Raw genomic sequence first — 26,224 nt, forward strand, 5'->3', positions numbered from 1 at the left:
GTTCACAAAGTCGCACAGTGCCTGAAATAAAAAAGTTATCAGATATCAAAGTCGCCGTGAAAAAGCGAGTCGTAGCCCACCGTCTGAGTGTTATATGAAAGCTTATCAGGGTAAAAAAAAATAGGCACACAGTGGGAAAAAAAGCTTGAAATGTCATCTTTAATCTTGAAATTTCCACTTTAATCACATAGTTTATTTTGTCATTAAAGTAGAACATCATAAACTTCATCTTAAAATTGTTTAATTTGCTAGTTTCTCAAATCCCATCGTAACTAAAGTAGCACGTTAAATGTTTTGTTTTGTATATGTTCTTCTATGTGCTCTTTGTGTGGGAATCACTATGTGCTTCCTAAACGGGCTTTCTCTTCCTCCAACAGGACACAGAATCCATTACATTTGTGATATTACAGCTCTCTGAATAAATAAAATACTGAGATATATATGTGATATCATTTTCATGGTGATAGGAATTAAAGCATGTTATTAAACATGGGAACACAGTGGTGCAGTGATAGTGACGAGCTGGCACCTTGTCCAGTGACTGTTCCTGCCTCACGCAAGATGCTTGCTGCACCTTGCGCAACCTTCGGTGAAATAATTTATTGCAGCAATGCTGTCTCTTTCAAACGTACTAACGCCCAATTCCTGTCCTTCTTTTCTTTATCCAAGTACACAATCGCCACACAATCAGCTCTGTAATAAGCTTAGAATGCCGATTCTTCAAAACTTTTAAGGAATATTAAAATATCTTCATAGTACATATTTAATTATTCTATTCATCTATCCTTCCAGTGTTGCGCCAGCCCCAGCAAGAATAATCTCTGAATGGGGCGCCAGCTAGTGGCTAGCACTGCGTCATTGTGTCCTCACATGTTTAATTATTAACAATATAGATTATTTAAATGATGTTAACATTTTATCTGTTGTAACAAAGGTGCTATATGGGCGCCTGACCTGACACAGACTCACACCAGAGGCACGTTAAAATAAATAAACTTTTATTTTCTTCTCCTGTGGGGCACGTCTTCCCTGTGACACCCACAGGCACAACACAGTCCCCAGTACAAATAAAGCACCCAAAACACAGTCTTCTCCTTTCTTCTTCTTCCACCACTCCTCCTCCAAGCTTTGTCTCCTCCTCCCAACTCTGGCTGTTGAGTGGTGGTTGCTGGGCCCTTTTATAGTTCACCCAGAAGTGCTCCAGGAGGGTTGATTGCCGAGATCCGGCTGGACTTCCGAGGTGTGGCGAATACACTGCCCATACAGGACCCAACAGGGCTGCACCCAACTCCAATTCCCATGAAGCCCTGTGGGAAACCGAGGCACTGCTTCAACCTAGGGAGGCGGTAATCTAGCATCCAGGGGGAGGTATTGCACCATCCAGGACTGCTCCCCCTGAATATACAGTGAAGGGGCGTCCCGGACAGGTCTGCCACACTGTATAATGTAATAAACATATTTTGCTGCAATTTATCTTAAAAATGATATCGTCATCATATATCATATGTAAATATGCACTTTATAAAGTGGCTCAGGTTGTGTAATATTATAACTGTATCGCAAGTTTACAGTGAGGTGATTGTACTTATATGTACAAACAGTTCTACAAGGAGCACTTGATGAACTGATTGAGTGCGTTTATAGTTCTTGGGATGAAACTGTTTCTGAACCGCGAGGTCCATACAGGAAAGGCTCTGAAGCGTTTGTTGTATGGAAGCAATTCAAATAGACAGCATGGCTGAGGCAGCATGTGCTTAATGCTGTATAGCGATAATTCTCTTTCTGATCAGCTGCTTGAGAGCTGTGATTCCACACTCAGATACAGTGATATAAATACTTGAGAGGAAAAACGCTAAAGCAGCTATGGTATTTGGAATAGTTTGGCCATTCTGTGGACCATTATATTGTTACAGGTCAATTACAATTAGGTGCCTTTAACTAATAAACAATATGCGGTTAATTTCAGTGTATTTGATAAAGCCACATCAGGGATGTGGATCTAAAAAAGAAAGGGAAATCACACAGGAACAAAAGCACTGCTTTGACGCTGGGTGCCGCCAGTTTGCAAAACCGAGCAGAGAACTTGCGTATGCCAGGGATTGACCTGCCGTGAAAATGTGTGTGGCTTTACGCCAAGTTTAGTTTTTATACATCATGATGTGAGCGTGGAAACAGGAGTATGCAACATTTTTGTGCATACGCACCGTTTATACATGAGGCCCCAGGTTACTACTGTCTTTCAGTCTAGCAGATTCACTGTATAGAATATTTGTCAGATCAGACCGTATCTGACAGAGTATGCATCAACTCCTTGTCCAGGCTTTGGTCTTGTCATGTCTGGACTAGTGCAACTCACTGCTGGCAGGAGTACCGGCATGTGCCACCAAGCCACTGAAAATTATGCAAAAATTCAGCGGTACATCTGGTGTTCAACCAGCCTAGGTGGGCACATGTCACTTCTCTCCTCAGATCACCACACTGGTTTCCTGTAGCGGCATGTATTAAGGTCAGACCCTTGATGTTTGCCTGCAGAGTAGTCATTGAGTCAGCACCTATGCACATGGAGACACTTGTGAGGTTCTATGCTCCTTCTTGAACACTTAAGTCTATTTGATGAACACCTCTGGTGATGCCAGGTATGCATCATATCAAATCTCAGTCCAGACTCCTTTCATGTGTACTTGCTGGATGGTGAAATGAGTTGCCCACCTCCATTTGAAACTCTGTCTCACTCAATGTGTTCAAGAAGCATTTGAACACCTTCTTATTTGGTGAATTTCTGTCTAACTGGTTTTTATAATCTAGGAGTTATTAGAACATTAGAACAATCAAGACAAGAACAGGCCATTCAGCCCAACAAAGCTCGCCAGTCCTCTCATCTTATCTCTTCCAAAAAAACATCAAGTCGAGTTTTGAAAGTCCCTAAAGTCTTACTGTCTATCACACTACTTAGTGTCTATTGTTCTTTGTGTAAAGATAAACTTCCTAATGTTTGCGTGAAATTTACCATTAACAAGTTTCCAGCTGTGTCTCCATGTTCTTGATGAACTCATTTTAAAGTCGCTGTCTCAATCCACTGGACTAATTCCCTTCATAATGTTAAACACTTCAGTCAGGTATCCTCTTAATCCTCTTTTACTTAAACTGTAAAGGCTCAGCTCTGTTAATCTTTCCTCAAAACTCATCCCCTGTAGCCCTGGAATCAGCCGAGTTGCTCTCCTCTGGACTTTCTCTAGTGCTGTTATGTCCAAAACTGCACACAGGACTCCAGATGAGGCCTCACCAGGGGCCTCATGTATAACGCCGTGCGTAGAACTCACACTATAACATGGCGTAAGCACAAAAGCGGGATTGTGCGTACGCACAGAAAAATCCAGATGCAAGAATCTGTGCGCACGCATACTTTCACGTTCTTCCACTACATAAATCCCGATCGGCGTGAAAAGTAACGCACGTGCACGCGCCTTCTGTCCCGCCCCAACTCCTCCCAGAATTACGCCTCTTTGAATATGCAAATCAATATAAATAGCCTTCTGTGAAAAGACAATGGGAAAAGCACGGGGAAAATATAAGAATTTCAGCGAATACCAAGTGGAGGAAAAGGAAAAACGTACTATTTGTTGGTTTAAACAGTGATATAATCAACAAAAGAAAGTAATGGAGTGACAGAGTGTCGGAGAAACTCGAAGGCTCAACTTCACAAAGTCGCACAGTGCCCGAAATAAAAAAGAAATCACATATCAAAGTCGCCGTGAAAAAGCGAGTCGTAGCCCACCGTCTGAGTGTCATATGAAAGCTTATTAGGGTACAGAAAAAAAAAATAGGCACACAGTGGGAAAAAAGCACGAAATGTCAACTTTAATCTCGAAATTTCACGTAGTTTATTTTGCCATTAAAGTAGAACATCATAAACTTCATTTTAAAATCGTTTATTTTACTAGTTTCTCAAGTAGCACGTTAAATGCTTTGTTCTGTATTTGATCTTCTTTGTGCTCTATGTATATGAATCACTACGTGCTTCCGTTCTTTCTCTTTCTCCGACACAGAATCCATTTCATTCGTGATATTACAGCTCTCTGAATAATTAAAATACTGACATGTATACGTGATATCATTTTCATGATGATAGGAATGAAAGCATGTTATTAAACATGGGAACACGGTGGCGCAGTGATTGTTCATATCTCACGCAAGAGGCTTGCTGCGCCATGTGCGACTTTCAATGACATAATTTATCACAGCAGTACTGTCTCTTTCAAACGTACTAACCTCCAATTCCTGTCCTTACTTTTCTTTCTCCAAATGACCAATCGCCACACAATCAGCTCTGTAATAGACGTTAAGCCATTTGTAAGCTTAGAACGCCGATTCTTCAAAACTTTTAAGGAACATCGAAATATCTTCGTAGTACATGTTTAATTATTCTATCCGTCTATCTTTCCAGTGTCGCGTCAGCGCAAGAATACAACGCAATGCAGGAACAATCCCTGAGCTAGCTAGCGCTGTGGCACCGTGTCCTCACATGTTTAATTATTAACAATACAGATTATTTAAATGAAGTTAAAGTTTTATCTTTATAATATGATCAACATATTTTGCTGCATTTCATCTTAAAAATGAATGCCGTCATCATATGTAAATACGCACTTTATAAAGTGGCGCAGGTTGTGCAATATTATAACTGTAGTGCAAGTTTACAGTGAGGTGATTGTACTTATAAGTAAACAGTTATATAAGGAGCACTTGATGGACTGATTGAGTGCGTTTAGAGTTCTTGGGATGAAACCTTTTCTAAACCGCGAAGTCCGTACTGGGAAGTCTCTATAAAGCGTTTTGCCATGGCTCAGGCAGCGTCTGCTTCATGCTGTATACCGATATTTCAGCTGCTGCTGTGATTCCACACTCAGATACAGTGATATAAATACTCCGAGTAGTGCAGCGAGAGTAATATGGAAAAAGATGATCTGCTGTGGCAACCCTTAACGGGAGCAGCTGAAAGAAGAAGAAGATGCAGTGAGAGTTACAACGCTAAAGCAGTTCTGGTATTTGGAATACTATGGCTATTCCCTGGACCATTATATTGCTGCAGGTTAATTACAATCAGATGCATTACACTAATACACAATATACAGTTAGTTTCAGTGTATTTATAAAGCAGCGTCAGGAATGTGGATCTAAGAAAGAAAGGTGATCACACAGGAACAGTAGCACTGCTTTGACGCTGGGTGCCGCCAGTCTGCAAAACCGATCGGAGAAATTGCGTACGCCAAGGTATGAGTTACCGTGGAAATGTGCGTGGCTTTACGCCAAGTTTAGGTTTTATACATCGCGATTTGAGCGTGGAAAGGTTCGTACGCAACATTTCTGTGCGTACGCACCGTTTATACGTGAGGTCCCAGGTGTGTTATAAAACTTGAGCAGAACCTCCTTTGACTTGTACTCCACACATCAAGGCACTATATAACCTGACATTCTGTAAGCCTTCTCAATGGCTTCTGAACACTGATGGGAAATTGATAGCTTAGAGTCCACTATGACTCCTAAATCCTTCTCATAAGGTGTACTTTCAATTTTCTGATGGCCCATTGTGTATTCAATTCTAGCATTTTTACTTCCTACGTGTAATTCTTTACACCTCCTGTTACTTGTACTCCACACATCAACATTCTGTTAGCCTTCACAATGGCTTCTGAACACTATCTGGCAGAGCCGTCCTAACACATGGATACGCTGGGCAGTTGCCTGGGGGGCCCCATGCTGATATATATATGTTGTGACTTGCTGTCAATAAATAAATACTATACTCTACTAACTGTGGTGGACTGGCGCCCTGCCCGGGATCTGTTCCTGCCTTGTGCCCTGAGTTGGCTGGGATTGGCTCCAGCAGACACCCGTGACCCTGTGTTAGGATATGGTGGGTTAGATAATGGATGGATGGATGGATATACTCTACTAAACTATAAATATTTGTTATTGAGTTACAAGTGGACATTGGCATTCACTTCTGATTTAGTATCACAGTTCCCTCCACATCCTCACATGCCTGTATGTGTAAGGATCTCACGCACTACATCACGTAAAAGCAGACAGACAGACAGACAGACAGACAGACAGACAGACAGACAGACAGACAGACAGACAGACAGACAGATAGATAGATAGATAGATAGATAGATAGATAGATAGATAGATAGATAGATAGATAGATAGATAGATAGATGTGAAAGGCACTATATTATAGATAGATAGATAGATAGATAGATAGATAGATAGATAGATAGATAGATAGATAGATAGATAGATAGATAGATAGATAGATAGATAGATAGATAGATAGATAGATAGATAGATAGATAGATAGATAGATAGATAGATGTGAAAGGCACTATATTATAGATAGATAGATAGATAGATAGATAGATAGATAGATAGATAGATAGATAGATAGATAGATAGATAGATAGATAGATAGATAGATAGATAGATAGATGTGAAAGGCACTATATTATAGATAGATAGATAGATAGATAGATAGATAGATAGATAGATAGATAGATAGATAGATAGATAGATAGATAGATAGATAGATAGATAGATAGATAGATGTGAAAGGCACTATATTATAGATAGATAGATAGATAGATAGATAGATAGATAGATAGATAGATAGATAGATAGATAGATAGATAGATAGATAGATAGATAGATAGATAGATAGATAGATAGATAGATAGATAGATAGATAGATAGATAGATAGATACTTTATTAATCCCATGGGGAAATTCACATACTCCAGCAGCAGCATACTGATAATAACAATATTAAATTAAAGAGTGATAACAATGTCAATAACAATGCAGGTATACAGACAGACAATAACTTTGTATAATTTTAATGTTTACCCTAAGGGGTGGATTTGAAGAGTCACATAGTTTGGCAGAGGAACGATCTCCTCAGTCTGTCAGTGGAGCAGGACGGTGACAGCAGTCTGTCGCTGAAGCTGCTCCTCTGTCTGGAGATGATCCTGTTCAGTGGATGCAGTGGATTGTCCATGATTGACAGGAGTCTGCTCAGCGCCCGTTGCTATGCCACGGATGTCAAACTGTCCAGCTCCGTGCATACAATAGAGCCTGCCTTCCTCACCAGTTTGTCCAGGTGTGAGGCGTCTCTCTTTTTTATGCTCCCTCCCCAGCACACCACCGTGTAGAAGAGGGCGCGCACCACAACCGTTTGATAGAACATCTGCAGCATCTTATTGCAGATGTTGAAGGACGCCAGCCTTCTAGTGAAGTATAGTCGGCTCTGTCCTTTCTTACACAGAGCATCAGTATTGGCAGTCCAGTCCAATTTATCATCCAGCTGCACTCCCAGGTATTTATAGGTCTGCACCCTCAGCACACAGTCACCTCTGATGATCACGGGGTCCATGAGGAGCCTGGTCCTCCTAAAATCCACCTCCTTGGTTTTGCTGGTGTTCAGTTGTAGGTGGTTTGAGTCGCACCATTTAACAAAGTCCTTGATTAGGTTCCTATACTCCTCTTCCTGCCCATTCCTGATGCAGCCCACGATAGCAGTGTCATCAGCGAACTTTTGCACGTGGCAGAACTCTGAGTTGTATTGGAAGTCTGATGTATATAGGCTGAACAGGATCGGAGAAAGTACAGTCCCCTGCGGTGCTCCTGTGTTGCTGACCACAATGTCAGACGTGCAGTTCCCGAGACGCACATACTGAGGTCTGTCTGTAAGATAGTCCACGATCCATGCCACCAGGTATGAATCTACTCCCATCTCTGTCAGCTAGGTTGGATGGTGTTGAAGGTGCTAGAGAAGTCTAGAAACATAATTCTTACAGCACCACCGCTTCTGTCCAAGTGGGAGAGGGATCGGTGTTGCATGTAGATGATGGCATCCTCCGCTCCCACCTTCTCCTGGTATGCGAACTGCAGAGGTTCGAGGGGGTGGAGGACCTGTGGCCTTAGGTGGTGAAGCAGCAGCCACTCCATGGCCTTCATCACATGTGATGTCAGGGCGACAGGCTGGAAGTCGTTCAGCTCACTAGGACGTGATATCTTTGGGACTGGGATGATGCAAGATGTTTTTTAAAGCCTTGGGACTCTCCCCTGTTCCAGGCTCAGGTTGAAGATGCGCTGTAGAGGACTCCCCAGCTCCAATGCACAGGCCTTCAGCAGTCGTGGCGATACTCCATCTGGACCCGCTGCTTTGCTGGCATAAAGTCTCCTCAGCTCTCTGCTCACCTGCGTTGCTGTAATTGTGGGTTGGGGGAAACTCTCTCCTATGCTGGTATCAGCAGAAGGATGGTTGGAGGGTGCAGTACTCTGAGGTGAGAGTGGGTTAGGGTGGTCAAACCTGTTAAGAAAGTTGTTCATCTGGTTTGCTCTCTCCACATCTCTCTCGATGGTGGCACCCCGCTTCGAGCTGCAGCCAGTGATGATCTTCATCCCATCCCACACTTCCTTCTTGCTGTTATTCTGCAACTTCTGCTCCAGCTTTCTCCTGTACTGCTCCCTCGCTGCCCTGAGCTGGACTCGGAGTTCCTTCTGCACGCGCTTGAGCTCATGCTGATCACCGCCTTTAAAAGCCCTTTTCTTCTGGTTCAAAAGGCCCTTGATGTCACTTGTAATCCATGGCTTGTTGTTAGCATAGCAGCGTACAGTTCTTACTGGAACTACAATGTCCATACAGAAGTTGATGTAATCAGTAGTGCAGTCAACAACCTCCTCAATGTTCTCACTATGTGACCCCTGCAGGATATCCCAGTCTGTAGTTCCAAAGCAGTCCCTCAGTGCCTGCTTTGCCTCAGGAGACCACTTCCTGAATGAGCGTGTGGTTGTAGGTAGCTCCCTCACTCTTGGTTTGTAGTGAGGCTGAAGCAGAACCAGGTTATGATCTACTTTCCCAAGTGCATGCAGCAGGGTGGCGCTGTATGCGTCTTTAACGTTTGCATACAGTAGGTCAATAGTTTTATTTCCCCGGGTGTTATAATCCACATACTGGGAGAAGGCAGGTAATGTTTTGTCCAGCGTCACATTGTTGAAGTCTCCAGCGATTAGCACAAGTGCCTCAGGGTGCTGCGTTTGCAGTTTAGCAACTGCAGAATGGATGATGTCACTCGCTGTCTCCATGTCTGCCCGAGGAGGAATGTAAACAGTAACAACAATGACGTGTCCAAACTCTCTGGGCATGTAATAGGGATGCAGACTTACGGCCAACAGTTCAATGTCCCTGCAGCAAGAGGAGATTTTAACGTTTACATGTCCAGAGTTGCACCATCTTGTATTGACTTAGAGTGTGAGTCCACCACCTTTGTTCTTCCCGCAGGTACTTGCGTCTCTATGTTTTGACCTACATAATTCTAATGTTGGTCATTAGGAGTACCTAAGTCTGTTTTAACCAGCAGTGGGGATTTCTAAAGTGTCTCTTCCAGATTACAGAATGTAACAGAAATGTACACACTGTTGTATACATTTTAATAATTTTTAATTTCTTAAAGAATGACAAATTTCAAATTGTCAAAGGAAATCAAAAATGAAGAAAAAAAACAAAACAAAATACTGCCTCCAAAAACAGAACTGTGCTGTCCACCGAATGGACAGACACAGGCTGAAAATCGTCCGCAGTCATCAATAACACACAATGAAAATGCAGTCCATCAGAGGACGTCGGCCTGAACAAAACAAAATGTGTGCAGTGTTTCCTGCAGCAGGGTATGGGCAGGCGAGCTGAAGCGACATTTATAAAAGAGGCAGCGTTGTGAACGCAATATTGAGTTTCACTTTTTATACTCCATGAGAAAATAACAGCTCTCAGCAAAGTGACATTATTTATCTCTTTCTGTTTCACGTTGTTGGCCTACACAGCGGGAATTCTGTTAAAGGGGCGCATTATGGTATCTCTTTCGGCTTCTCGAAATAGACTTTTTGAAAACGTATCTCATATCTAATGCAAATAGCCTGTGTTTAATTTACTAACAGAGATACAGTACTTGATGAAGATGAAGCCACTAAATGAAAAGCAAATAAGAAACATAACGATGTCGGGTCTTCCTTAGGTCATATTCAAAAATGAGAATGTGAACAGAGAGAAAAGCCAAGCAAAATGACACCTTTTATTGGCTAACTAGAATAAAAGGTGTCATTTTGCTTGGCTTTTCTCTACATTCATAATGGCTAACACGGTACAACACCCTAGTACTACAAATGTGAACAGAGAAAGCTGGATAAATGTTGAGGTCTCAGCACTCCTTTTAATAAACAAAATGAAAAATTATAGCCACTCGGCTACACTAACAGAAAATAAATTGTCTTCAGACAGCGTTTAACACTCAAATGCAGGAGCAGCTGTCCTTCTTGCTTGTCGGGTCAAGATCTGACGCCACCTTCCCGGGAGTGTCCCAGTTTTCTGATGTCTGTACCGGGAGGGGCGGAGCATTCTTAGTTGTTGTGGGTGGAGCTAGATGTCCTCCCTGGGCTTGTTTTAGATGCTATAGAGAAAGGAGAAGATACCTTTAGTACCAGCGCCCCCTGTCTTCCTGTTGTGGTACTGCTTACTTCCTCAGGGCCTGGACGTTGGTGCACTGAAACACATGCATGACAAGAGTAAATGTATTTTACAATAAATGCTCATATAAGACAATACAACAAATATTTGCACAAATATATTAATAGTCAGTTAAATGCTTCAGTTAACACAGAGCCTTTAGAAAATATTCAGACCCCTTTTCTTCTGTATCATGTTGCAGCCTTGTTCTAAAATCATTTAATCATTCATCAAACAAAACGCAATACCCCAGAATGATACATTTATTAAAAATAAAAAATATAAATATCCCATTGGTGCAAGAATTCAGACTCTTTGCTATGGCTCAAGTGCATCCCATTCTACTGATCACCATTGAGATATTTCAAAATCTTGTTTGGAGTTCACCTGTGGTCAACTCATTGATTAGGAAGTGCATGAGGTTGTCTATAGAAGGTCCACAGTTGAGAAATAAAAACTCAGAAGTGGTCCCCCTTAGACTTTCTCATATATTCAGATATGGGGATGGAAATTTGACGAGTAGACTGCAAGACAATGATTATATTTTTATATTATGTATACTATAGAACCATCAAATCAGTGAGTCAAGTCAATTCAAGTTGGGGAGCATGCACTGGTACAGCATGTTGCCGCACCCACTACACGACGAAACAACTCAGGTTGGCAACCCCCCAGGCAGACACGCGGTCCAGTCCCACCCTCCGGAAATGACCCTCTATCTGCCGCACCCAGATGTTACGTGGTTGACCCCTTGGCCTGGTCCAGCCACTCGGGTCCCCAACAATGAGGATCTTACGAGCTGGATCACCCTCGGGGAAACGCACCACATGGCCGTAGTGCCGTAAGTGACGCCCCCCCACACAATGAAAACAGACACGCAGACACGCGGTCCAGTCCCACCCTCCATTTATCTGATGCAGCCAAGTGTTACATGCATGATCCCTTGGCATGGTCCAACCACTCGGGTCCTCAACAATGAGCCGGATCACCCTCGGGGAAACGCACCACATGACCGTAGTGCCGTAACTGACGCCCCCTCACAATGCAGGTCATGTGCCTCATTCGGGACTCCATGAGCAACACAAAGTCAAACCAACGGTACCCAAGAGAGACACAGTACCATAGGAATCCAGTCTTCGTCTCAGGTCACTGGTTAGCGTCCATGTCTCACAACCATACAGCAAGACAGGAAGCACCAGGACTCTAAATACTTGGACCTTCGTGCTTTTGCAGATATCGGGAGCGCCACACACCCCTTTATAGCAACCTCATGACCCCCCATGCTCTCCCAATCCGTCTACTGACTTCATAGGAAGAGTCACCAGAGTCACATGAATGTAAGTAAACCTCTCGACAAGGTCGACACTCCCTCCGTAGACAGACACACCGATGATGGCCATGCCCAAGAGGTCATTAAAGGCCATCATCAACAACAAATCAAATCAAACTACTTTTGAACAATAATTATAAAAGTAAAGTTGAATAAATCGGATTCTGCAGCTGCACAAATAAAAGGTAAAGTACCACTTTCGGTTAATGGAAATAGCCCAAAAGTTGATAGAAATCTGTTACTTACATGCAAAATTTGTTTGACCTAAATTAAAGCGTACTCAAGTTATCGGGTTTGCATATACACACAAATCAAATCAAATTAATAATATCCATCCATCCATCCATTTTCCAACCCGCTGAATCAGAACACAGGGTCACGGGGGTCTGCTGGAGCCAATCCCAGCCAACACAGGGCACAAGGCAGGAACCAATCCCGGGCAGGATAATATATTGAAAAATTATTATAAAAGTAAAGTTAAATAAATCGGACTCTGCAGCTACAACGGCAGCAACATTTATTTCTATAGCACATTTTCATACAAATGATGTAGCTCAACGTGCTTTACAGGATGAAGAAAGAGAAAAAAAGACAAAACATCCATCCATCCATCCTCTTCCTCTTATCCGAGGTCGGGTCGCGGGGGGCAGCAGCTTGAGCAGAGATGCCCAGACTTCCCTCCTCCCCGGCCACTTCTTCTAGCTCTTCTGGGGAATCCCGAGGCGTTCCCAGGCCAGTCGAGAGACATAGTCCCTCCAGCGTGTCCTGGGTCTTCCTCTGGGCCTCCTCCCAGTTAGACGTGCCCAGAACACCTCACCAGGGAGGTGTCCAGGAGGCATCCTGATCAGATGCCCGAGCCACCTCATCTGACTCCTCTCGATGCAGAGGAGCAGCGGCTCTACTCTGAGCCCCTCCCGGATGACTGAGCTTCTCACCCTGTCTTTAAGGGAGAGCCCAGACACCCTGCGGAGGAAACTCATTTCAGCCGCTTGTATTCGCTTGTATTCGCAAAGACAAAACATATAAGAAATAAAATTAGGCAATACTAATGAACATAGAATAAAACTAAGGTCCGATGGCCAGGGGAGGACAGAAAAAACAACAAAAACCTCCAGACGGCTGGAGAAAAAAGAAAAAAAAATCTGCAGGGGGTCTGAGGCAACGAGACCACCTGACCAGCCCCCTCTAGGCATTCTACCTCACATAAATGATCTCAATCTGTCCTCATGGTTTTCAGGCTTCACATGGAAGAATTAGATGATGACGGTCACACGGACTTATGGCCTTCAATCCATCAACGAAGGAACATCACGGTGCTTTGATCGGGTGGTTGTGGTGCAGATCGACACCACAGAAAACCGGAAAAGGAACAGCAGAGAAAGTAGGGGTTAGTGATATTTCAGAGCCACCAAGAATGATAATGATAATTCAATGCATATACAGAATATTAGGGTTACACTAACATAAAGCTATGAGAAAGCCATGTTAACATAATGAGTTTTTAGAAGTTTTTTAAAGTGCTCCACCGTATCAGCCTGGTGAATTTCTATCGGTCAGCTATTCCAGATTTGAGGTGCATAACAGCAGAAGACACCTGCCTCACCACTTCTTTTAAGTTTAGCTCTTGGAATTCTAAGTAGACACTCATTTGAAAATCTAAGGTATATATGATTTGGAGTATAAGGTGAGAGGCATTCTGAGATATAAGATGGAGCAGATTATTGAAGGCTTTGTAAACCATCCGCAGTATTTTTAAGTCAATTCTAAATGGCACAGGTAACCAGTGTAGTGACGCTCAGACTGGGGTGATGTGCTCGGATTTTCTTTTCCTAGTTAAGATTCTAGCAGCTCCATTCTACTCTCGTTGCAATTGATTGATGTCATTTTTAGGTAGTCATGAGAGGAGTGCGTTACTGTAATCTAAATGACTGAAAACAAAAATGTGAACTAATTTCTCAGCATCTTGCAGAGTTATAAGAGATCTAACTGCATAAGTAAAAGGTAAAGGACCACTTCCAAACATTGATAGAGATCTACGTTTTATGCCTAATGCTTGAATGCAAAATTTGGTTGACCTAAGTGAAAGTGTACTCAAGTTATTGTGTTTGCATGCACACACTCATACACACGCACACCCACGCAAACACACACACACAGCCATAATTCCAAAAATGGTATTTTCTGACTCATTGAGGTCTAAAACGTCAAGATTCATCAAAATCTCGAAATGGAATTTTTGGAGGATTCCAATGCTTTCCCTATATTTCGTAAATGAGAAAGTCAGGGAGGTCTAAAACGTTGAGATTCATCAAAATCTTGACATTGAAATCTTTGAAAGATTATAAAACGTTCTCTATACTTTGTATATGAGAAAGTAAAAAAGCCATGATGTTGATGGAATTGTGTGTTATGAACGTGAGAGCTCTGAAGCACAATAATTTCCAAAATACTCAAAATGCCCACTAGAGGGGGAAATAACCATCAACCCCCAGCTAGTAATGAAAAAGGGCCAAATAGAATCATTATAAATAAAAAGGTATATTTTCACAAAAGCTCTGTTGTACAAAATTAAGGCATAGGAAGCGCAAAAGCCACAGAAGGCAGTCTCTTCAAAAAGTAACTCCAAAAGCAAACAAATTCTTGATACACAAGATCCAAATAATAGCCAAAAAAAAAGAGCACAGGTTCAAATAATCCATAAAGTCACAAAAGTACAGTAGCAATAATCATCGCTAAAGGAACTCAACACGGCCATGAGCGCATTTGGAATGAACCGCAAAGGACTGTGGGTTATCCTCAGCCTTTATTAAGCAGAGGGCCGTCCCTTGAAAGTGCTGGGAAGGTGGCCCCACCTCTTGAAGGGCCACCAACAAAACATATGACCCATAGATAAAGATGGTTTGACATGAAGAAACTAAAAAATCAACGGTGTTAACATCAACTTCTTCTTCTTCTTCTTCTTCTTCTGGCTGCTCCCGTTAGGGGTTGCCACAGTGGATCATTGACAATGAGCAAAATAGACACAAAAGAGAGGTTTGTACCCCAGCAAAGGGAGGAAACCATGGGTGAAATGTAACAGTCTGCAGAACTTAGAGAGAGGATTGTATTGAAATACATATCAAGGGAACGCTACCAAAAATATCTGTAGCATTGAAGGTTCCTAAGACCTAAATGGCTTCCATAATTCTTAAATGTAAGAAGTTTGGAACAACCACAACTGTTCCAGGAGCTCACTGCCTGGTGAAATTCAGTAATGGAAGTTGAAGGACTTTGGTAAGTGAGGTGACCATAAACCTGATGGTCTCCTTGGCTGAGCTCCAGAGAACCAGTGTGAAGATAGGAGAAACATTCAGAAAAACAATCACCAATGTAATTTGGACTTTATGGCAGAGTGGCAAGGTGGTACATGAAGACACATTTGGAGTTTGCAGAAGGGAACTTGAAGGTCTTTCAGACTATGAAAAAGAAGATTCTCTGATTCTGTTGAAACCAAAATTGAACTGTTTGGCTTCAGTTCTAAACATTACATCTGGAGGAAACCAGACACTGCTCATCACTTGCACTGTACCATTCCAGTGGTGAAGCATGGTGGTTGGCAGCATCATGCTGTAAGGTTGTTTTTCAGTAGCAGGGACGGGGAGACTTCAATGAAGTTCTGGTCCGGGGCACTATAGACCACAAACTGGGATGAAGGTTCACCTTCTAACAGGATAATGCTCCTAAACACAAGGCAAAAACAACACAGGAGTGGGTTATGGACAACTCTGTGAATGTCCTTGAGTGTCCCAACCAAAGCCTGGTCTTGAACCCAATCAAACATCTCTGGAGAGACCCTAAAATAGCTGTCTACCAATGGTCTCCATCCAACCTGAACCAGTCTGAGGGGATCCGCAGAGAAGAATAGCAGAACATCTTCAAATTCAAGTGTGTGAAGGTTGTTGTGTCAAACCCAAGAAGTTTCCAGCCTGAAGCAGAAAAGCTGTGTTATGGAGGTCGATCAATCCATTCTCACTACCTACATGGTCTCAGGATTCGGGGGCAATGGAACTTGCCCTGGAAGCAAAGGGTTCAAGGAAGAAAGGAAATGATTCTGAACAGAATGCCAGGATGATACGCGTTTTTTCATACAACTAATGTTAATGAGTTCATTAGTTGATTTTTTCAACTGCACTTAAGTCGAGTTAAGTGATCTGGGGTTGCAACCTCGTTATCATAAGTACCCCGGGACACGTAGACATATTCCAAAAAGCTTTTATGTGACTTTAAATGTTAAATGAGGAAACATGAAGCACAGATTCCTGCAAGATGTAAGAAAGTTCATAGTTAATTATTTAGAAATTGCATATAAATTATTCCTGTTGAAATTCTAAACAGCAGGACCCTGGCAGTTGCAACAGGAGTCAAGCGAGATTCTTACAAATCAAAATGCAAGTCATTTTGAACTACTGGCCAAACCGAGAGAGATAGGATTCTTATTTAGACTTTGTGCCAACGCATTAATTCGAGAAACAACAAGCTAAGAAAAGAAACGATAATCGAGAGTCTGAAAGAGACAAGGCCATCGACTGCCTTGAGCTAAGAGGGAAACTCTGATTAGCAGAAGCATGAAGGTTTACTTCAAGAAGAGCCTTGTGCAGGGAATTAAAATCTCTTGGAGCTTCTCAAATGAAATCAAATTACAACTTATTATTTATGTACGGTATATTTTAGGCAGATTTTGCTTCCTTTAACGTTTTATTCGAGAATGCAGTGCTTAATATTTTCTAAAGTATGATTCACAGGAACAATTCTGAATATTAAAAAAACTGATGGGAAATAAAAAGAGGCACATTACTGTATATATATATCGGTCCTACATATCCAATGGTATGTGCCCGGAGTAGTTCTCGGGGAAGCACCCCGAGAGGCATTCTTGCAACATGCTCAAGTTAACATCAACTAGCTCTTCTTGATCTTGAGGAGCAGCAACTCTACTCTGAAGCTCTCCCAAATTGTTCATCCTATGATGGTGTGTCAGGCTTGTCGCCCTATGAAGAGACCTAATTTCTTCTTCTCGTGATCACGTTCAGCTCCTGACCATAGGTGAGGATGGGGATGTAGATCAATCGGTAACCTGAGAGCTTTGCTTTTAGACTCAGCTCCCACTTTACCACCATGAGCTGATACAGAACACTCAGAACAGCTGCCTCTACTCTAACCCACTTGTCAGTCTCCTATTCCCTGTTTCCATCACTCGTGAACAAGATCCTGAAATGCTTAACTCTTTCAGGGCGAATGTCGACTTTTGTCAAAAGGAAGGGCTGACGGTTCTGACCAACTCTAAATGGTGACAGATCTCGCCATTACATTTTTGTTCCACTCTGTTTGGTAGATGTAACATTAGCTTTGTTGGTTTGACCAAGATTCCCTGCACTTGTGTGAGTAGTGAGGAGCAAACAACGGTAAAAATGGCATCGACATATGGCGAGAGATTGAAGCGAATGTGTAAAGCAAAATACTCGTTGATTTGGACTCTGTCTTGTCGGACTCCAATGTTGAGACCAGTGATCGAAAAAGAATGTGAGGTACCGGCATCAGCTGATCGATCCCCAGCTGATTGTGGTGCTGAACAGGTTTGTGTAGCTGACCTGCCCATGGCAATGTTCGCTTCGGAGGACCGTCACTTACAATGACAAGAAGTATAGTGCATCCGGAAAGTATTCACAGCGCATCACTTTTTGCACATTTTGTTATGTTACAGCCTTATTCCAAAATGGATTAAATTAATTTTTTTCCTCAAAATTCTACACACAACACCCCATAATGACAACGTGAAAAAAGTTTACTTGAGATTTTTGCAAATTTATTAAAAATAAAAAAATTGAGAAAGCACATGTACATAAGTATTCACAGCCTTTGCCATGAAGCTCAAAACTGAGCTCAGGTGCATCCTGTTTCCCCTGATCATCCTTGAGATGCTTCTGTAGCTTCATTGGAGTCCACCTGTGGTAAATTCAGTTGACTGGACAGGATTTGCAAAGGCACACACCTGTCTATAGAAGGTCCCACAGTTGACAGTTCATGTTAGAGCACAAACCAAGCATGAAGTCAAAGGAATTGTCTGTAGACCTCCGAGACAGGATTGTCTCGAGGCACAAATCTGGGGAAGGTTACAGAAAAATGTCTGCTGCTTTGAAGGTCCCAATGAGCACAGTAGCTTCCATAATCCGTAAGTGGAAGAAGTTCGAAACCACCAGGACTCTTCCTAGAGCTGGCTGGCCATCGAAACTGAGTGATCGGGGGAGAAGGGCCTTAGTCAGGGAGGTGACTAAGAACCCGATGGTCACTCTGTCAGAACTCCAGAGGTCGTCTGTGGAGAGAGGAGAACCTTCCAGAAGGACAACCATCTCTGCAGCAATCTATCTATCTATCTATCTATCTATCTATCTATCTATCTATCTATCTATCTATCTATCTATCTATCACTATCTATCTATCTATCTATCTATCTATCTATATATCTATCTATCTATCTATCATCATCTATCTATCTATCTATCTATCTTACCTCCATACCATTAGTTCTGTTTTGGACTCGAATCTGTGAACATCTCTATTCAAATTAACTCATTTTTGCAGCCTTGGAACAATATATGGGTGGCAGCCCCAAACCTTCATGATGTCTGTGACTCATTCTTGTGACACTGGGTTGGAATCAGAACAAGAAGAATCACATTTTCTGCTTTGACATGCAGTTGGCCTGGTTATATTTTGGAGAAAACATTATGATTCATGGATCAATCTAACTTTTGTAGGAGGAGAATGGGCATCGCAGCAGGGAAGGAGGATGATTTATTACCCAGATTGGAAGCCAGTATGGAACAACAAGCATCAGGAAGGAGAAATAACTTTGTGCCCAGCCGATATGATATAACAGATGGACCAGAGGAAGACGACAGTCGGGAGTTGTTCCATACCTCATCCACCAGGTGGCAGTTGTCCTCATGTGGCAACACTTACAAAGGTGCTTGGAAGATGAAGTCTGGAAGTACAGCCCAATACCAATAGACAGCATTGTCAGGGGGAGGACTACCCTACTTTCTTTATGGCCCAGAAGTGCTTCCCGAAAGACATGGTGTGGCACCAAAAGCATTCCTGGGTCCAGTTTAAAAGGGAGTGGGCAACACTTAATGGAGGATGGAAGGAGGAAGAATTATGTATTTATTGTGACTGACTTCTGGTAAGGTGATTGTGGAGAAGAGCTTTGTTTAAATAAATATTGTTTATTTTATCATTGTAATGTATTGGGTATTACTATGTTTTGGGTTTGAGACTCTGTGGCACCCTCTAATGGTCACACCTTGTATCAACAGAACAGGCTGGTGCTAGTAATGGTGTATGAAGAGCATTGATTGGAAAAAATCACCAATGAGTTCCTTGCACCGAATATGCCGACCTTGTTCACTGAATATTTTCCTGTAAATTCATTGTGTGGCCAGCTTAGACGAACATTTTTTCCCAGTGTCCCATAATGCTTTGCAAAGAAAGTGTGACGTTACAGAGCTATAGCTGCCCTGCAAAGAACTTTCACGCATGTGTACTGTAAGATCACTGTCTATCTGCTTCAAGCATGGCTGATGTCACAACCCGATCAGAACTTCATTTAAGGGGTACACTAGCTATCCATAATGAGGACTAGCAATCCTTAAAGGAGACTTTACCCCTTTCCGACTGAGAATGACACCCTGTGAAATAACAATAAGAGGATTTTTTTACTACTTATTAGATGTTTCTTACCTCTTGATTGAGCAAAAATGTGTGGAACATCTACATAGATAAACTGGATACAAAAAAGACATTTCAGCTACACTTTGAGCCTCGACTTTAAACAATGGAATGAATCAGTCTCATGTTGCCACTTCATCACATGGCTAATATGTACTCCACACACTGTGAACAAAATGATTCATCTTCTTCTTCTTTTTCATTTGACTTCTCCCGTTAGGGGTCACCACAGCAGATCACCTTTTTCAGTATCTTCCTGTCCTCGTCATGTTTCTCTGTCACACCCACCAACTACTCATCTTCTCTCACCACATCCATAAACCTTCTCTTAGGCCTTCCTCTGTTCCTCTTGCCTGGCAGCTCTATCCTTAGCACCCTTCTCCCAATAAACCCAGCATCAGTCCTCTGCACATGTCCAAACCAACACAATCTCGCCTCTCTGACTTTGTCTCCCAACCGTCCAACCTGAGCCGAGGGATGTCCTCATTTCTAATCCTGTCCATCCTCATCACACTGCAATGTAAATCTTAACATCTTTAACTGCCACCTTCAGCTCTGTCCCCTGCTTTCTGGTTAGTGCCACACACTCCACCATGCCTGCACTCTCTTCTTCACCTCTCTTCTACAATCCCCGTTACTCTGTACTGTTGATCCCAAGTATTTAAAGTCATCCACCTTCCCCAACTCTACTCCCTTCATCCTCACCATTGCTTTGACCTCCTCTCATTCACACACATGTATTCTGTCTTGTTCCTACTGACCTTCATTCCTCTCCTCTCATATCTCCACCTCTCCATGGTCTACTGATCCTGCTCCCTACTATCACTACAGATCACAATGTCATCAGCAAACATCATAGTCCACGGTGACTCCTGTCTAATCTCATCTGTCAACCTGTCCATCACTATTGCAAACAAGAAAGGGCTCAGAGCCGATCCCTGATGTAATCCCACCTTCGTCACTCACTTTGTCACCACTGTCACAATTCCCTCGTACATATCCTGTACAACTCTTACGTACTTCTCTGCCACTCCCGACTTCCTCATACAATACCACAGTTCCTCAGTCACCCTGTCATATGCTTTCTCCAGGTCCACAAAGATGCAATGCAACTCCTTCTGGCCTTCTCTATACTTCTCCATCGACACCCTAAGAGCAAACATGACATCTGTGGTGCTCTTTCTTGGTATGAAACTACACTGCTGCTCACTAATCATCACCTCCCTTCTTAACTGAGCTTCCACTACTCTTTCCCATAACTTCATGCTGTGGCTCATCAATTTTATCCCCCTGTAGTTACTGCAGTCCTGCACATCCCCCTTATTCTTAAATATCGGCACCAGTACACTTCTTCTCCACTCCTCAGGCATCCTCTCACTTTCCAAGATTCCATTACACAATCTGGTTAGAAACTCCACTGCCATCTCTCCTAAACATCTTCCACATGTATGTCATCTGGACCAACAGCCTTTCCATTCTTCATTCTTTTCATAGCTGTCCTTACTTCCTCCTTGCTAATGTGCTGCACTTCCTGATTCACTATCTCCACATTGTCCATCCTTCTCTCTCTCTCTCATTCTCTTCATTCATCAGCCTCTCAATGTACTCTTTCCATCTGCTCAACCCACACTCCTAACTTGTGACTATGTTTCCATATTTTATTTAATTATTGCAAGTGTGTGTCCATTTGCTGTATTGTGTTTGTAGTATTCATTTCATCTGTGTCTTTTGTTGATTGAGGCACAGTGGTTATCACTGTTGTCTGAGCCTGCCTCACAGAACAGTTCACATTTATGGTCATAATAATTGGTCCAGCATAGTTGGTAGATGCTACCCTAGTCCTCTGGGATGCTTCTAAGACCATGTGCATTTTGACCACTTGTCAAAACTAGTCCACTTCCTTCTTCCTCTTTGACTTTAATGCACTTTGTGAAGTTCAGAGAAGCTCCTGTGCATTTCTGTAATTCTGCTGAACTCGTGGCCAAGTAAACTTCATGGGGTTCACTCATCACTATGTGTGAATGTTTTCTGAGTACACATTAGTCTTCTTCATACCTGATGAGTGACACCTCAATGCCAAAGTGTACCTAAGCATTTTATGGAAACAGCCTAACCTTTTGTAAATGGATAATGCACCATGTCACAAAGAACACACATCATCTCAAGAAGGTTACACGACCATGATAGTGACCTCATGATTTAATCGAGCAGCCTGCACAGTCTAAGGATCTCACTTAAATTGAAGTTCTTTGGGATGAGGTGGAACAGATGGGTTTACAGCATGAAACTTTGGCTGAAACATCATCCTTAATTGGTTGAGTCAGCATGGACCAAAATATGTAAAGATAATTTTCAAAGATAATTTCCGGAGGAAGTTTCAGCCATAAATACATCATATATTGGTTTACCAACCACCATTAAACAAGAAAAGAGGAAGAAGAAGAGATTGGGCAGAAAGTTGTGTTGTGAAAAAGTTTTGTGAGCATTGCCATTTCTTTGTTTTGTCAGTTTTGTGGTGTTTTGCTCCATTTATTGGATTCTGTGTCTGGATTACATATTGGGCCTTTCTTAATTTAGGATTGCCTTTTAGGCAGCTCCTTTTCGGTCTCTATTGCTCTGTTGAGAGCTCCCTTGTATTTTTTAAATTTTTGTTAAAACATCCTTTCTTTTTTATATAGAGTTCTTTTGGAACAAGCCGAGGTTTACGGTCACCCTCCTTCTATTTCTAGGATTTTAAGTTTCATTTGAAGGCTTCAGTTCCATTTGGGCAGGCCACCTGGAACTGGGATTTAACTCCATTATGGAGAAGCTTCTCCAGGCAGGCAAAGAAGGCCTGGCTTGGCCAACAAAGCCAGTTAGTGATGACTTTTGGGGTCCTAACACCCCTGACTTGCCATTAAAAACACTTCTTAACCTGGGATCACATATTTCTCTGGGCCTTAATCACCAGCTAAGTTTTGAATCTCTCCCCTGATCTTCTCTAATGGAAGCTTGTTTCACATCTATATTCAGATTTTTCTCCTTTCGTCTGCCATGGCTTTGTTCCCACTTTTTCTCTCTATGTATGTTGTTTTTTTTTTTTACCTTTCCAGTTGCACATCTGATGAAGGGTATACAGCCAAAATGTTGTGTCTTTTACCTTCTTTTCTTTTCTGCACGAGCGTTTTTGAGTGTTCAGCATTGAATGGTTAATGAGTGGCTCCATCCCTGACTATTAGCCTGGATTAATTTTCACGTTAAATGCCTATTGGATTTGAAATCTTGCAGGTCTGCATTCAGTCATGATCTTGACTTCCATCAGGCGTTCCCAGTTGATTAATTTAATTTAAGGAGTTCCATGGGATGCCAGATATTTGCTGAGATGTTATGCCCAAACTCCCTTTTGTAATCTGAAAGCCAACAGACTGCAGGGAAGGTCAGACCATTGGCAAAGCAGAATAAAGAAAATACGCAGATCCAAAAAATATATTAAAAAGATGTCTTGCAAGTGTGCCATAACCCTGCTGCTCCTTGATGGCCCATTAAAATGTAAGCCTATCAGGCACACATAAAAAAATTTAAGAACAATCTGGACCACAACAGGCCTTTCAGCCCCACAAAACTCACCAGTCCTGTCCACTTAATTCTTCTAAAAAAAACATCAAGTCGAGCTTTGAAGGTCGCTAAAGTCCTAACATCTACCACACCATTTGGTCACTTATTCCAAGTGTCTGTGGTTCTCTGTGTGTGAAGAAAAACTTCCTAATGTTTGTGTGAAATTTACCCTTAACAAGTTTCCCACTGTGTACCCCGTGTTCTTGATGAACTCATTTTAAAGTCACCATCTTGATCTGCTGGACATATTCCCTTCATAATGTTAAACACTTCAAGTCATGTCTGCTCTTAATCTCCTATAAAGGCTCAGCTCTTTTTATCTTTCCTCATAACTCATCCCCCTGTAGCCCTGGACTCAGCCTAGTTGATCTTCTCTGGACTTTTTCTAGTGCTGCTATGTCCATTGTTGTAGCCTGGAGACCAAAACTGCACACAGGACTCCAGATGAGGCCTCACCAGTGTGTCATAAAGCTTGAGCAGAACTTCCTGTGACTTGTACTCCACACATCAAGGTGCTATATAACCTGATATTCTGTTAGCCTTCTTAATGGTCTTTTGAATGCTGTCTGACAGTTCAAAGTTAGCAAAGGTTAGCAACAACAGATATAAACCCTTGACACATATTTTTCAAAAATATCTAAACACTGGGTAAATTCCTAAAGACTGGAAGGTAACAAATATTATCCCGTTATATAAAAAGGGTGACCGGGCAGGTCAAAACTGACCCAAGCGTGCACAATATAGGCCAGTAAGCTTAAGGTGCATCACAGATAAACTAGTGGAAGCAAATACTAAGGAAAAGACAGAGCAACATATGGCAAGAACATGAGTGTGAGTGAGGAATCAACATGGCTTTGGGTGAGGGAGGTCGTGTTTTACTAACAGGCTGAAATTATATGAGGAATCAACAAAAGGATACGACCAGAGTGGAGCAGATGATATTACTTATCTGGAATTTCAGAAAGCATTTAATAAGACGCCAAAGGAGAGGGTGGGGATCAAACTAACAGTAGTGCAACGTCAAGGTGTGGTGTGTAGATGGGTGCAGAATTGGCTCAGACCCAGCAAGAAGAGGGTGATGGTGTGAGGAACCTCAATCAGAATTGGGTGACGTTAAGAGTGGTAACCAGCAGGGGTCAGTTCTGGGTCCACTGCTATTTTTAAAATATAGAAATGATTTGGACAGAAACTTTGTCATGTCAGCAGAGATCCGACTTTTGCAATATTTCTTCAGGGAAGGAAATCCATCCTTGTACCTGATTAATATGCGATTTGAAATGTAAGTCAAAGAACGGAGGACACCACGGAGTGGTCAACTCGGGCCTTAAGAACTAGACAACTAGCTCCATCCCATCCTGTTGCTCTCCTGTGTGTAGATTCCTCAGTTGTCCCCTGACTTGGTCATCGGTGGCTGAGAGTCCATTCTGATGGTCAGAGGTGGACTCATCACAGGACGTGTTCGTGAAAGTCGGTAGGAGTTGCTGATATAGTACGGATGGTGTAGGGGGACTGGTTGTTGGAAGAAGGGACAATGTTAAAAAACTGGTTCAGAGTGTTAACCTGGTCCATGCTGTAGATCAGGCATTTCAAACACGCGGCCCGCAACAGAAATCTGTGCGGCCCGCATGACAGATCCTAGTTAGCACTAAACTTGTAGAAAATGATTACTATCGTTTGTGATTGAATCATTCTGCGTCTTCGGCGTTACTTATTGACTTTTCTTACTTCTGCCTTCTGACAAAAGCGCGTTTTCCCATGGCATAACGGTACCGGAAACGTCATCTGCTAGTATAGCCACGAGCCTTGTCCAAAGTTAATGAGCCGCGACGTCGCAACTGAAGTGCTAGGCTGCAGCAGCCTGGCAGCAGGGGCGGCCTTAGGCATCTGTAAACTGTGCACCTGCACAGGGCCGCCACGCCAATATATATCCTCTTTAATAAAATCCCTGTGTGCGTTCAGGTGTCCTTGTGTGTGTGTCTTCTGGTGAAGTGTGCATGCGCGGGGCACGGTGCGATGCACGATATTACTGTCAGAGAAAGTTACAGGCGTTTTACGGAAATACAAACCAGTATTACTGCAAGAGGAAATTAAAGGTACACAATACAGTGACGCATATTACAGCCACATACAAGCCAGTATTACTGTCAGAGAAAATTAAAGGCATATTACCGACGCGCACGCCTGTATTATCGGCAGAGAAAATTAAAGGTATATTACGGACGTACAAGCCAGCGGACGTACAAGACGGTATTACTGTCACAGAAAATTAAAGACACACAATATACGGCAGCAGCCCATGAAGAACGGTCAGCTCAGCAAGTAAACATCAACAAAAGAAAGGCTGAAAGACAAAGAAAAATACGACCAACAAACAGAATGAGGTCAAGGTCCCTTGCCATTTACTGTTCTAGCGCCCGTTATTGTAACAGGCTTAATGACTAGTATAATATAATAATATAAGGACCTAGCTAAGAGGCTAAGGCTCTAATTGTATGCTGTTGTACGGAGATTGTATGTATGGAAATAAATTGCTTTTCTTTAAACTTTAAACTTTAAGTGTTACATTTTTTAAAGTTTTTAGTATTGGAAAGAAAGCTACAGTAACTTTGTATAATAGTATTTGCTACAGTGCGGCCCAGTGACGCACGTATGGCAGTCGAAGTGGCCCACCAATGATAGTGAGTTTGACATGCCTGCTGTAGATGGTTCTTTTAGGAACTTAAGTGGTTCCACCCTTTGGCATCTCTCTGAAGAACCATTAATAGATCCTTATTTTTAATCCTTAAACAAATGGAACCAACTAGAGTCGGTTCCCAATGCAATTTGCCAGCACGTCGGAGCCGAGAATTTTCGGCGGCGTATATTCGTTGAACGCCTCAACCGGCTATAGTCAGCTGCCAGTGCAATTTGCCAGCACGCTGGAGCTGATCAGACCATGCCGTCCAATCATTGGGCAGCCAGCTCGTGACCACTGGTGC

Source organism: Erpetoichthys calabaricus, chromosome 4 (assembly GCF_900747795.2).
Source record: "Erpetoichthys calabaricus chromosome 4, fErpCal1.3, whole genome shotgun sequence".
In the NCBI taxonomy this organism is placed as follows: Eukaryota; Metazoa; Chordata; class Cladistia; order Polypteriformes; family Polypteridae; genus Erpetoichthys; species Erpetoichthys calabaricus.